Source organism: Macrotis lagotis, chromosome X, assembly GCF_037893015.1.
Source record: "Macrotis lagotis isolate mMagLag1 chromosome X, bilby.v1.9.chrom.fasta, whole genome shotgun sequence".
In the NCBI taxonomy this organism is placed as follows: Eukaryota; Metazoa; Chordata; class Mammalia; order Peramelemorphia; family Peramelidae; genus Macrotis; species Macrotis lagotis.
The window spans coordinates 557637792-557650587 of NC_133666.1; positions in this window are offsets into that span (position 1 = coordinate 557637792).

Below are 12796 nucleotides of genomic sequence, written 5' to 3' on the forward strand. Positions count from 1 at the left end.
GGCCTGTTAAGTAGCGTAGTAAATAGCACACAGGCCCTGGAGTTAGGAGGACCCGAGTTCAAATCAGGTCTTGGACATTTAGTACTTACTAGCTGTGTGATCTTGGGCAAGTCACTTAACCCCAATGCTTGCCCAAAAAATTATTTTAAAAGTATGTACAAAAAAAATGCAAAAAAAAAAGTATATAAGCAAAGATACAATGTAAAAGGATGAACCAATCTATTCACGTGTCAGGAAGTTATCAAGGGCTGAGAGAGCTGAGGTTATGAAAAATGTTAAGAACAATAGACAGAGTTATGAGGGCAAAACCAGCAAGTTTGGGCAGATGGTGTTATTTTAATAGATGACAAAGAGCAGAAATTTTCTACTGGAAAGAGTAGAACAAATATAGTTAAGAAGGAGTTAACACCCAAGATTGGTAAAGAGATAATAAAAGAGCATTTTGCTATGTTAAAAAAAAAAACCTCTTGGCCCCGACAAATTACATTCCAAGATCCTGAAAGAACTTATGAATATGCTAGCTAAACTCTTGTTGATAATTGTCAAGGAATCATACAGAACAGAAATGGAACTGATTTTTCAGAAAAGGGTATTTTTTAAAATGAAAAAAAGTCATTTCCAAAAGTTTGCTTGACTCTGGTCTCCAGAAAAAATTTTAAACTATCAAACCTATTTTCTTTCTTTTTCTTTTCTTGTGACTAGTTTGAAAAAGGAGTGGTAAGAACTAAGAATCAGCAATATATTCACTAAGGAAAAAGTCATGAATAACTAGCTTGATTTTTGTATTGGAACAAAACTGAAAGTTAGATCAGGGAAGTCCCTATTCTCTGTTTTCTAAAGTTGTCTCTTTGGAATTTCATTTCTTAAAAGCCAAAACTACTCTCCTTTTCTCAGCACCTAACTTACTTGTACTGTGCTGGTGGTGATCTCTAATCAAAGAATCTGAATCTCTGGTCCCTTGACCTCGGGTTTCACCAAGCAGAATGGTCTGGTCTTAAGTTCCATCTCTCATCTGAGTGCTGATAAGTTTCTCCTCTTGAGAAGAAATATGCCAAGGTAGTTTTTTCCCTTGGGTTCTATGGTTCACATGAAAAGACAACCTAGAAATAGGCTTATTCAAGGTTTTCTCATTCAAACTGATTTTGTCAACAAGTCATCTAAAAAACTAGCTTAAAAAGTCTAATTTGTTGTAAGATATAAAATAAATCCAATTTTTTAATATCTCAACAACAAAATTCAGCAGAGATGGAAGGGGAAATTCCATTTAAAATAATTGCAGATAATATAAAACACTTGGGATTTTACCTGCCAAAATAAACACAAGAACTATATGAAGATAATTAGAAACCACTCTTTACAACAAATCAAGACAGATTAAACAACTGTAGATATATTAATTGCTCATAGGTAAGCTAAACCAGTAAAATAAAAATGACAGTTCTACCTTAATTAATTTATTCATTACCATACTAATCAAACTACCAGAGAATTACTTTATAGAATTAAAATAAATAATAGTTAAATTTATCTGGAGGAACAAAAGGTCAAAGAAAAGAATCAATAGAAAAAAGTGAAGGAAGATAGCCTAAAAGTACCAAATCTCAAAATATATTACAAAAATAGTAATTGATGTAGAGAATCATAGAACCAGAGAACTCCTTGGGCATAGGGAGTGTTGAGGTCCATTGAAGACAAATTTTGTAGATCTTTTGGATGCATTGTTAAGGAAATTTTCCTTCTTTCTTTATCCTTCTGTTAAAATATTCCTTCAGGGGCAGCTAGGTGGCGCAGTGGATAGAGCACCGACTCTGGAGTCAGGAGTACCTGGGTTCAAATGCGCCCTCAGACACTTAATAATACCTAGCTGTGTGGCCTTGGGCAAGTCACTTAACCCTATTTGCCTTGCAAAAACCTAAAAAAATAAAATAAGATAAAATAAAATAAAATACTCCTTCAGTCTAATCTAGGCCATGGCCTGACCTTCAATGTGATCTAGATTATGTCTTCTTTTGGTTGGGGCAGCCAAGTTGCGCAGGTGCTGGAAACACATCTGAGACTATCCATACCAGAATCCAAGACCTTCCACCCCTCTCCAAAAGGCAAAATCTCCAATGTGGGACTTAGACCACTCCCAGGTCACCACTTCTTCCCATGGACCCTGAGGGGGAATTTAAGGAGATTTTGGGAGGAGTTCACTCTCTTGCTTTCCAGACTTCTGCAGAGCCTGGCAGCTGGCCTGCCAAGATTAATTAGCAATCCAAGTGGTTTTTCTTTAATCTCTTCTTAACTTTCCTATTACTTTTTTTTGTGTTGTAACTTTTTAAATAAATCTCTATTTTCTTTTTACACCTGCATTCTTTCTTCACAGTGGAAAAATGAACTAAATCATTGACAGTAATTATCAAAACAATTTGGTACTGGATAAGAATTAGAGTACTTGATCAGTGGAACAGATTAAGTACACTATAGGCAGAAGCAAATAAGACAGTAACCTAATATTTTATAAACCTCAAAAATCTCAGCTACTGGACCAAAAAATTCACCATATGACAAAAAACTGCTAGGGAAATTAGAAAATTGCCTGGCAGAAATTAGGCATAGAACAACATCTCATGCTATATACTGTGTGAGACGAATGCCACTTAAATAAATTTCGGAGATCTCTCAAGGTATGATGAGAGTTTTATTCGTTTCTCTGAGGAACGGACCCCAGTCAGAGAGACTGAGGCAAAAGCAAAAGACCCAAGAATCACATTTATCCTACCATGATTCCCCCCCACACACTGACCCACCCTCATTAATGACCAGGAAATTAATTTAAGGAAAAGAGAACATAATTCAAACTGAAATAGGACTATCCCTTCAGCCCCAGGAATTGAATGGCCATCCTGACTTCAGGAGATAAAATGGGGTCAGTTGACTCTTCACCAATATCCCAGAAATTGCTTTGTCAAGGGAGGAGGGGCACATAGTTCAACTATTTTCTAATCTATAATATTCTACTGAAGAAATCTCAGACTTTATCCCACTCAATACTAATCAAGATAGATATGGGATTTAGATATAAAGAGTAATATCACAAGTAAAATAGGGAAGTATGGGAAAAAATTATGCATCAGATCTATGGATGGGGAAGAGTTCAGGAGAAAACAAAAGATAGGTTCACAGGGATCATTTTGCCTATATAACATCAAAGATTTTTTTTTCATTTTTTTACAAGGCAAATAGGGTTAAGTGATTTGCTCAAGGTCACATAGCTAGGTAATCATTAAGTGTCTGAGGCCGCATTTGAACTCGAATCCTCCTGACTCTGGGAACCAGTGATCTATCCACTTTGCCATCTTAGCCACCCCCCCATTAAAGAGTTTTTTTTGTTTGTTTTTGGGGTTTTTTTTAGATTTCTCAAGGCAATGGGGTTAAGTGGCTTGCCCAAGGCCACACGGCTAGGTAATTATTAAGTGTCTGAGGTCAGATTTGAACCCAGGTACTCCTGACTCCAAGGCCAGTGCTCTATCCACTGTGCCACCTAGCCGCCCTAAAGAGTTTTTAATAAAGAAAAACAATGAAGTAAAATTAGAGAAAAAGTGGGAAAATTGTGTACATTGTGACAAGTTTCTCTGATAAAGATGTCATTTCTCAAGTATATGGGGAATTAAGTTGAATTTACAAATGATAAATCCTTTGGTATGAATAGACAATGTACAGAGGAAGAAATAAAGCTATCCATGATTATATGAAATGCTTTAAATCACTAATAATTAAAGAAATGCAATTAAAACAAATCTGAAATACCACATTATACCCATCAGAGTGGCTAAGATGATAGGAAAGGAAAATGATAAGTTCTGGAGGGGATGTGGAAAAATATGTGCACTAATATATACTCTTGGAGCAATGAACTAAATCGACCATTCTGGAGAAAAAAATTGGTTATAAAACTGTGCATAGTCTTTGACCCAAAAATCTGTGACTAGGTCTAGGCTCCCAAGAGGATAAAAGGGAAAAGGTCCATATATACAAAAATATACTAGTTTTGTGAGAGCAAAGAATTGGCTTCTAAGCTAATTCCAATCATTTGTTCCAAGATATTCTCTTACTAATTAGGAAAGGAATTTATAGGATACCTACTACATGCTAAGCTCTTTGCAAATCTTATGTCATTTGATCATCCCAAGAACCCTGGGAAGTAAGAGCTCTTATTATCCCTATTTTACAATTGAGGAAACTGAATAAAACAGGTACTAATTTGCCCAGAATCACCAGTTAGAAACTGTCTGAGGATAACCTTAAACTCAGGTCTTTCTGACTCCAGGCCCATAGTTCTATCCACTGTACCACCTAGCTTTAATTAGCCTCATTTTAATTCTATTAAGTAGTATCTCTTCTTCTATAAGATTTGATCATTATTTCCCCATATGTTTCTGAAATCCCTGTCTTAAAAGAAATTTTGGAGGGTCAGCTAGGTGGTGTAGTGAATAGAGCACCGGCCTTGGAGTCAGGAGTACTTGAATTCAAATCCAGCTTCAGACACTTAATAATTACCTAGCTGTGTGACCTTGGGCAAGTCACTTAACCCCATTGCCTTACCAAAACCTAAAAAAAAAAAAAGAAAAAGAAATTCTGCAAGGGTTCACATTCTCAGGTAATTTTCAGAAAATGGAAAGATCTTATTTTTCTTTTTTCAGTCTTTCAGCAGCATAAAAACAACAGAATTTAGCTCCTGGATTGCAAGAATATATAAGTGAGTTCTAGCCCTTTTCTCTCTGGCCTCCATATACAGTAGCCTCACTACCAGAAACCTCATGCTGGTGATCCAAGGGTCCTTATCTCCATTCATAGATTAACATCTTGCTACCTTTCTTCTCTCTTTCCACACCTCCCCAGCAGCATCAGAAAGCTCTTTACCTTGGGCATCATCCATGGGACTCACTGGGTCTGGACACAAAATCTCCTACCCAAATTGCTCTAATGAAATTAGTCCAATCAAGAGGTAATGAAGAGCTGAGTCACATGGCAGTCATGTGAATAGGAGGGGGGAAAAAAGCATCAGGAAGATCTAAGATTAGTTCCGACCTCAAATATTTACCAACTGGATAATACAAATTAACTCTGATTGCCTCTCATTCAGGGTCATGTCCAGTTGATCTGATTCATATCTGGCCACTGGACCCAGAGGAGAAAATGAGACTGGTCACTTAGCCTAGCGCCCCCTCACTCAAATCCAATTCACTAGTTTGTCATAGTATCACCTCCCTGATGTCATGGTCTTCTTCAAGAAGGAAGGACAAATAGCAACAAATGTGATATGAAAAAAAGGTTATAACGTGACAGACACAGGGAAAGTAGAATCTAGGATTTTGTGATACTATCCTCTCCTGGTTTTCCTATAGCCTCTCCTCAGTCTCCTTTGCTGAAATTTCCTCCAGGTAACATCCAACAACTGGGCAAGACTATTTTTAACCCTTTTCACTCTCTTTACTGTTTTACTTGGTTATCTCATTAGCTCTTGCAGCTTCAATTATCATCTAGGTGTCAATGGGATTTGGGGTAACCAAATAAAGATAGAAATCTAGAGTTCCTGAAAAATGAAAGAATTCACAGGCTTCCTCAGATTTTAAAACTGCTCAGGATTTATTATAAAATATTGCAAAGTAAACAGGTAAAACTTTTTTCCTCCCAGAGAGTCAACAAGCACTTTGAGGGTAGGGGTGAATAACAAAAGTCTAGGAGAGATTGAGGGGGAGGGAGGGGGGGAGGGAGAGGGAGAGGGAGAACAGACTAGCGGAGGTACTGGGCTTAGAGGATAGACCAACCCCAAGCAGGGGCCCTCCTCAGGTTTTTAAAGCCTTTTCCATTATCTGGGCATTGAGGGCAAAAGGGGACATCTCTCCCTACCCCCCCTTACATGACTGAAACCAGGTAAAAGGTTGGGAGTTGAGGGTTGTGATTGAAGAGACAGGATACAAATTTTACATTTAACAAAGAAACAATAGGAGTCAATTTACATCTCAAGACCAAAGAGCCTTCCATACTTTAACAAAATTTAACAGCATTGAAGATTATAGAATTTGTTTCTGAATATAAATTTTCTATATTCATAATTCTCTGTATCAACCATTATACAAATGATTTTCAGATTTATTCCTTCTAATCTCTTCCCTTACTCTAGTCTCACATCAGTAACTGCATATTGAACGCTCTGAACTTGAGGCTCCATAGCCATCTGAAACTAAACATGTCCAAAATAGAACTTATCTTTCTCCCAAAAATCTCCCCTACCCCATTTGATTTTTAGAACCTTTCACAACCAACCCTTTCTAATCTTTTTAGTCTTCTAATACCTTATTCCCCAAGAGGATTCACTGACTTCCTTACCATCTGTGCACATTGATTGTCTTCCAGGCCTGGAATGCTTTCTCTTAGTCATTCCTACTTTGCAATCTTACCTTATTTGCAAGAAGATTTAATCAGTCTCATCCCCCTACAACCCCATTACATACACACCCTCTGTCTCTCTTTCTCTCTGTCTCTGCTGGAGAAGGAAATGGCAAACCACTCCAGTACCTTTGCTAAGAAGACCTCAAATGGGGTCAGACAACTGAACCAAACATCCCCTTGAGAAGAGGGATTCCTTGAGAAAAGGAACCATGTTTTTGCCTTTCTTTGCATTCACCAATGCTCATGCTCAGCATGATGAAGATACATAGTAATAATAATGATAATAATAGTAATAATAATGCTCATTGGTTTACTGATGAAGCCTAGCATAGAGGCTTGAACATTAGGGGTATGAGAAGGGATATGGTTCCAGACCTGTAATTTCACTGGTGTAGAGAACTTCTAGTAAGGACATTCTCTCTACCTATTCTGCAGCTTAGAATCTTAGAGTTTCCTGTTGGCACTAGGAAATTAAATGATTTTCCCAGGTTTTCTTGCTCTCATCTTGCACATACTAGATGTTTAATTAATGTATGTTGTTTGATTGGTAAACCAAATTGTGCAATATGCCTTTCCCCTTGTTTTTGTGCTCGTCCTATCATGTTTATCTTTGTATCCCAAGAACCTAGTTCAGCACCTTACATAGACTGCAGCAACTGTTTAGTGAAAGTGTATCAAATCATTATTAGGCAATAATTAGACTCTACATATAGTGAACGCTCAACAAATACTAAATATGATCATGAAGAACTGGTCATGAACTAAGGTAAATCACTTAAGACCTACCTGAGTCAGTTTCATCATCAAAAAAATGAAGCTAAGAATGCTTATTCTACTTATTTCACAGAATTATTATATGAACCAGATAACACATAGGAAGTGCTTTTAAAATTTCTAAAGTCTCATATAAATATGTGTGCCCCCTTTCTCCAGCAGCTATCCTCCCTACTTGCACTTGAACTCTGAAGTTGGTTGGGTTCCTAGGTCAGGGATCATTACCCAGGGCTCAAACGTACTTCGTGATCTGTACTCCAAAAACTATGTCTACTGAGACCCCTCCAATGAGATTTCCTTTATAATGAACCAGTAGACACAATTAACTCAAAGCAAAGGTATAGTAAGAACAGTAGTTGGAAAGCATTTCCTTCAATAAATTTGGGGACAATCTCCCACAAATATTCACATGACTACAGAAGTAATGGGGACTGGTACAATGGTAATGAGACACACATGTAAAGAGAATGTGCCCAACACAACTGATGTCTTTGGTACTCCAGTTTCTGCTATTCTTTCTCTTCAAACTGTGTAAAGGGATAAATAGGGAGTAGTCCTGTCTTTGTACTCAGGAACATTAACACTTCATTTCTTTTATTATCTACCTCTCACTTTCTGTAGTTGTATCAATTAGCTGGGGGCTAGGGGAAAAAGGGGTGGGAGAGAAGGAACCAAATGTGCCATACTACTCTCTATAGATTATCCTGAAACATTCACTGACACCTGTTCTCAAGGATAGAGTAGCCAAGACAAAGGACAAAAAGACCAATTCACAAATTCCTTCCCATACAATCAGCATCATTAATGGTTTAACTATTCTATCATTCACAAAAATGTGTTTCCTAATGCTGCTTTGAGAGCAAATTTTAAGCTTGAAGCAATCAATCCCTCCATCCTACCTAAAACAGCTGCAGGCTGACTATACCAAGCTCTGCATTTCCTTTATTCAGTTCTGGGAAGACTTAAGAGTTCTGCAAGAACAGTAAGCTTCCTTATAGTTTACTAGCTGAGAAATGCTATTTTTGTTGGCTCAAGTGTGCCACCATGAGGAGGAAAGTAGGTAAGTCTTCAAACTATAAATTTTCACAACCACTCAGAAAGATGCTACCCACTGTGAATACTTACCACCGTCTAATTGATAGAAGCAGGAGGGAGCTTGGAGACTGGGGGTGGTGAACAAAAAAAGAAGACCTGTCATCTCTACAAGGTGAAGAAATAAGGGCTGTATTTATCTGTCTTTCTGGAAGAAACCTAGTGAACTACAAAATACCAAGTGATTATCCAGTGATTCTCTTGCTTTGCCTGACTAAAAGGATGCAAGCTTCTCAGAAGGTAAAACAACTCCAATGTGGAGCAAGAACTTCATGATCTAATTAATTTATAAAAATAATTAAAAGTTTGATTGGATGGGGTTGGTGTCTTTGAGATATAAATCAGTTTTAGCTGGCAAGATACTGAGGATATTCCTCTTCAGAAAATTAGCTGAAATTAGCTCTGTTAGGAAATAAAATTCTGCCCTCAGCCCTTTCCAGCAAATTCCTATTAATTTGAAGAGAAGCTGCCAGTTGCCAACAGGATTCAGTCTTTGGTCCCTCCATCTGTATCATTTTCTTCTGCATTACTCCGAGAAAGAGCTGACCCTACAGCCACTTTTTTAGATCTATGTTTTCCTGCCCTTTCAATAATCTTCATCATCATCATCATCATCATCATCATCATCTTTAAAGTTTACAAAGTACTTTAAATTTTTAAATTTTGTCATTTTTCCCAGTTAACAAGTTTTCCCCCCATCCTCCCTCTCTCCAATAAACAAAAAAGGAAAAAAGAAAGAAAACTTTATAACAACTAAAGTCAAGAAAAGTAAATTTCCTCATGGCTATGTTTTTTTTTTTTAATGTATGATTCTGGGGCAGTTAGGTGGCGTAGTGGCCTCGGAGTCAGGAGTACCTGAGTTCAAATCTGACCTCAGACACTTAACAATTACCTAGCTGTGTGGCCTTGGGCAAACCACTTAACCCCATTTGCCTTGCATAAAAAAAAAAAACACCTAAAAAAAAAGTATGATTCCATCACCTTTCTGTCAAAAGGTAGACAGCATGCTTCATTATCAGGCCTCAGAAATCATGGTTTGTCACTGCATTGACCAGAGTGCTAAAGTCTTTTCAAGTTAAAATATATTTTGTGTGTTTTAAATAATCTTGTTGAATAAACTGTTATCCCAGTTCTACTCACTTCTTTCTGCATTAGTTCATACAAGTCTTCCTAGGTTTCTCTGAACTCATTTATTCTGACTTTTATTATGGCACAATAATATTCCATTACATTCATATACCATAATTTGTTTATCCATTTCTCAATAGTTGAACACCCTCAGTTTTATACCACTATGAAATGAGCATCTATGAATTCTTTTATTCATGGGAGTCCTTTATGAAGTAGTTTTCATATTATCATTTGATTGTCAACCATTGAGTTAAGTATAACTATTTTCATTTTATTATAGCCTATATAGATAAGGAGACTGGGATGGCACAGATTGAGTGACTTGTCTAATGTCATACAAATCACTAATGACAGAGGCAGGATTTGAATATTTATATATATATATATATATATATATATATATATATATATATATATAAGCTTTTTAATCCAATTCACCAATCAACAAATAATTATTAAGTATCTTCTATGTGACAGGCACTGTAATAGGTTCTAGGGATACCAAAATAAAAAAATTAATAAAAGTCCATGCCACAGGACTGGGTCAGTGTCAGCAGAGATGGTTTCAGTTCTATCAGCCTAGAGATTGTCAAATCTTGGAACTTGGAAAGTTAGCAGGAAAAGTCTGTCACACTAGGGTGAAAGTAGAGCATAGTCTAGCACAGACCTCAGCAACACAGCCCCAGCCCCAGCAAAGGGATCAGGAACAGTTCTTGGGAGTTACTGAATCAACAAGAGCAGCAGATGATTTCAGAGTTCTCTCCCCACAGATGGTAAGGAGGTCAGAAGGAGATTACTATCAATTTGGAATTTGCTATCAATGAAGTAGAACTGTTGCCTTGCTCATACTCGAATCTGAGTCACAGTCCCAAGGAGAGAAGGAGTTGTAGAACACCAGAGCTTGCTGAGAGAGTGGGACCCTACTCACAATTACAGGGAAGAAAGGAATGCTTATGATCACCCACAGACCAGAGCACAGGTCAGGAGAGTAGTAAAAATATCTCCTTAGATCATGCCATCTTGGAAGAACAGAAAACTTGTGGGTCCCTAGAAGTATCTCTGAAAAGAGCTGCAAAAACCCCCAAAAGCTTGAGACAGTGAACCCTCCATCCTGGAAGCAGAGCCTACTTCAACAAAGTGTTAAAATCAGGTCATCTGATCATAGAAAGTTACTATGGTAGTGAGGAAGATCAAAACACACACTCAGAGGAAGATAACAAAGTCAAAGCTTCTATACCCAAGGCTTTCAAGAAAAATATGAATTGGTCTTAGGCCATGGAAGAATTCAAAAAAGGATTATGAACATCAGCTGAGGGAGGTAGAGGAAAAATTGGGAAGAGAATGTAAAGTGGTACAGGAAAATCACAAGAACTGAAAGAGACATAAAAAAAATACTGAAGAAAATATCATCTTAAAAACCAGACTAGGGGCGGCTAGGTGGTGTAGTGGATAAAGCACCGGCCTTGGAGTCAGGAGTTACCTGGGTTCAAATCCGGTCTCAGACACTTAATAATTACCTAGCTGTGTGGCCTTGGGCAAGCCACTTAACCCCATGTGCCTTGCAAAAACCTAAAAAAAAAAGTTGTAAAAAAAAAACAGACTGGATCAAATAGAAAATGAGGTCCCAAAAATAATGAAGAAAAGAACACCTTAAAAAACAGAATTGGCCAATTGGAAAAGTACAATAGCTCACTGAAGAAAATAATTCCTAAAAATATAGAATTGAGCAAAGGGAAGTTGATGACTGTGAGAAATCAAAAACAATAAAACAAAACCAAAAGAATGAAAAACTAGAAGACAATATGAAATATCTTCTGGAAAAACAACTGACTTGGAAAATATAATCAAGAGAGATAATTTAAAAATCACTGGACTACTTGAAAGCCATGATCAAAAAAAAGAGCCTTGACACCATCTTTCAAGAAATTATCAAAAAGAAAAAGAAAAAAAATTATCGAGGAAAACTGCTCTGATATTCTAGAACAAGGGGGTAAAATAGAAATTGAAAGAATCTAGCAAACACCTCTAGAAAGATATCAAAATGAAAATTCTCAGGAATATTATAGACAAATATCATAGCTCCCAGATCAAGGAGAAAATAGTTCAAGCAGTCAGAAAGAAACAATTCAATTATCCTGGAGCTACAGTCAGGATAACACAAGATTTAGCAGCCTCTACATTAGGGCTTGAAATATGATATTCCAGAAAGCAAAAGAGCTTAGATTACAACCAAGAATCAACTACTCAGAAAAATTGAATATATTCTTTAGGAGAGAAGATAGAAATTCAATGAAATAAGAGACTTTCAATTTTTTCCTGATGAAAAGATCGGAGTGGAACAGAAAATTTGAACTTCAAATATGAGACTCAAGTGAAGCATAAAAAGGTAAACAGGAATGGCAAATCTTAAGGGTCTTAATGATAATGTACTGCCTTTATTCCTGCATGGAAGATGATATTGGTAATTCAGATGAATTTTCACATTTATCAGGGCAGTTAGAAAGAGCATATATAGATAGGGCATAGGTGGAAGTTGAATATGAAGGGATAATATTTTAAAAGATGATGTTTGTCCTTCGTTTTTGAAGAAGACCATGCCATCAGGGAGGTGATACTGTGACAAACACAATAATTGGATTTAAGTGAGGGGGGTACTGTGCTAAGTCCCCAGCCTCACTTTCTCCTCCAGAGCCATCTGGGCCCAGTGGCCAAATATGAATCAGTATGACTGAAGATGGCCTTGGATGCAGAGCAATCAGGGTTAAGTAACCTGTCTAAGGTCACACAGCTAGTAAGCATAAGAGTCTGGATTTGAACTCCTATCTTCCTGATTCCAAGACCAGTGCTAAGGGGTGAAAGAGAAATGTACTTGGAAAAAGGGAAAGGTATATGGGGTAAATTATTTCACATAAAAGTTTTGCAGTGGAATGAAGGGGAGGGGGAGTGAGGGACAGTGAGTGAGCCTTACTTTCATCGAAATTGGCTCAGAGAAGGAATAACACTCATTTGGGTGTAGCAATCTATCTTATCCTACAGGAAAGTAGGAGGGAAAGGGGATGGAAGAAAGGGTGGGATAATAGAAAAGAAGGCAGGTTGTGGGAGGGGATAGTCAGAAGCAAAACACTTTTGAGGAGGGACAAGATGAAAGGAGAGAGGGAATAGAATAAATGGAGGTGAGAGAGATAGGATGGAGGAAAACAGTAATAACTATGGGAAAAAACTGAAACAAGGTTTCTCTGATAAAAACTTTACTTCTCAAACAGATAACTGAGTCAAATTTATTAAAAAAAATAAGTCATTCCCCAATTGATAAATGAACAAAAGATATGAAGAGTTTTCAGATGAGGTTATCAATGCTATC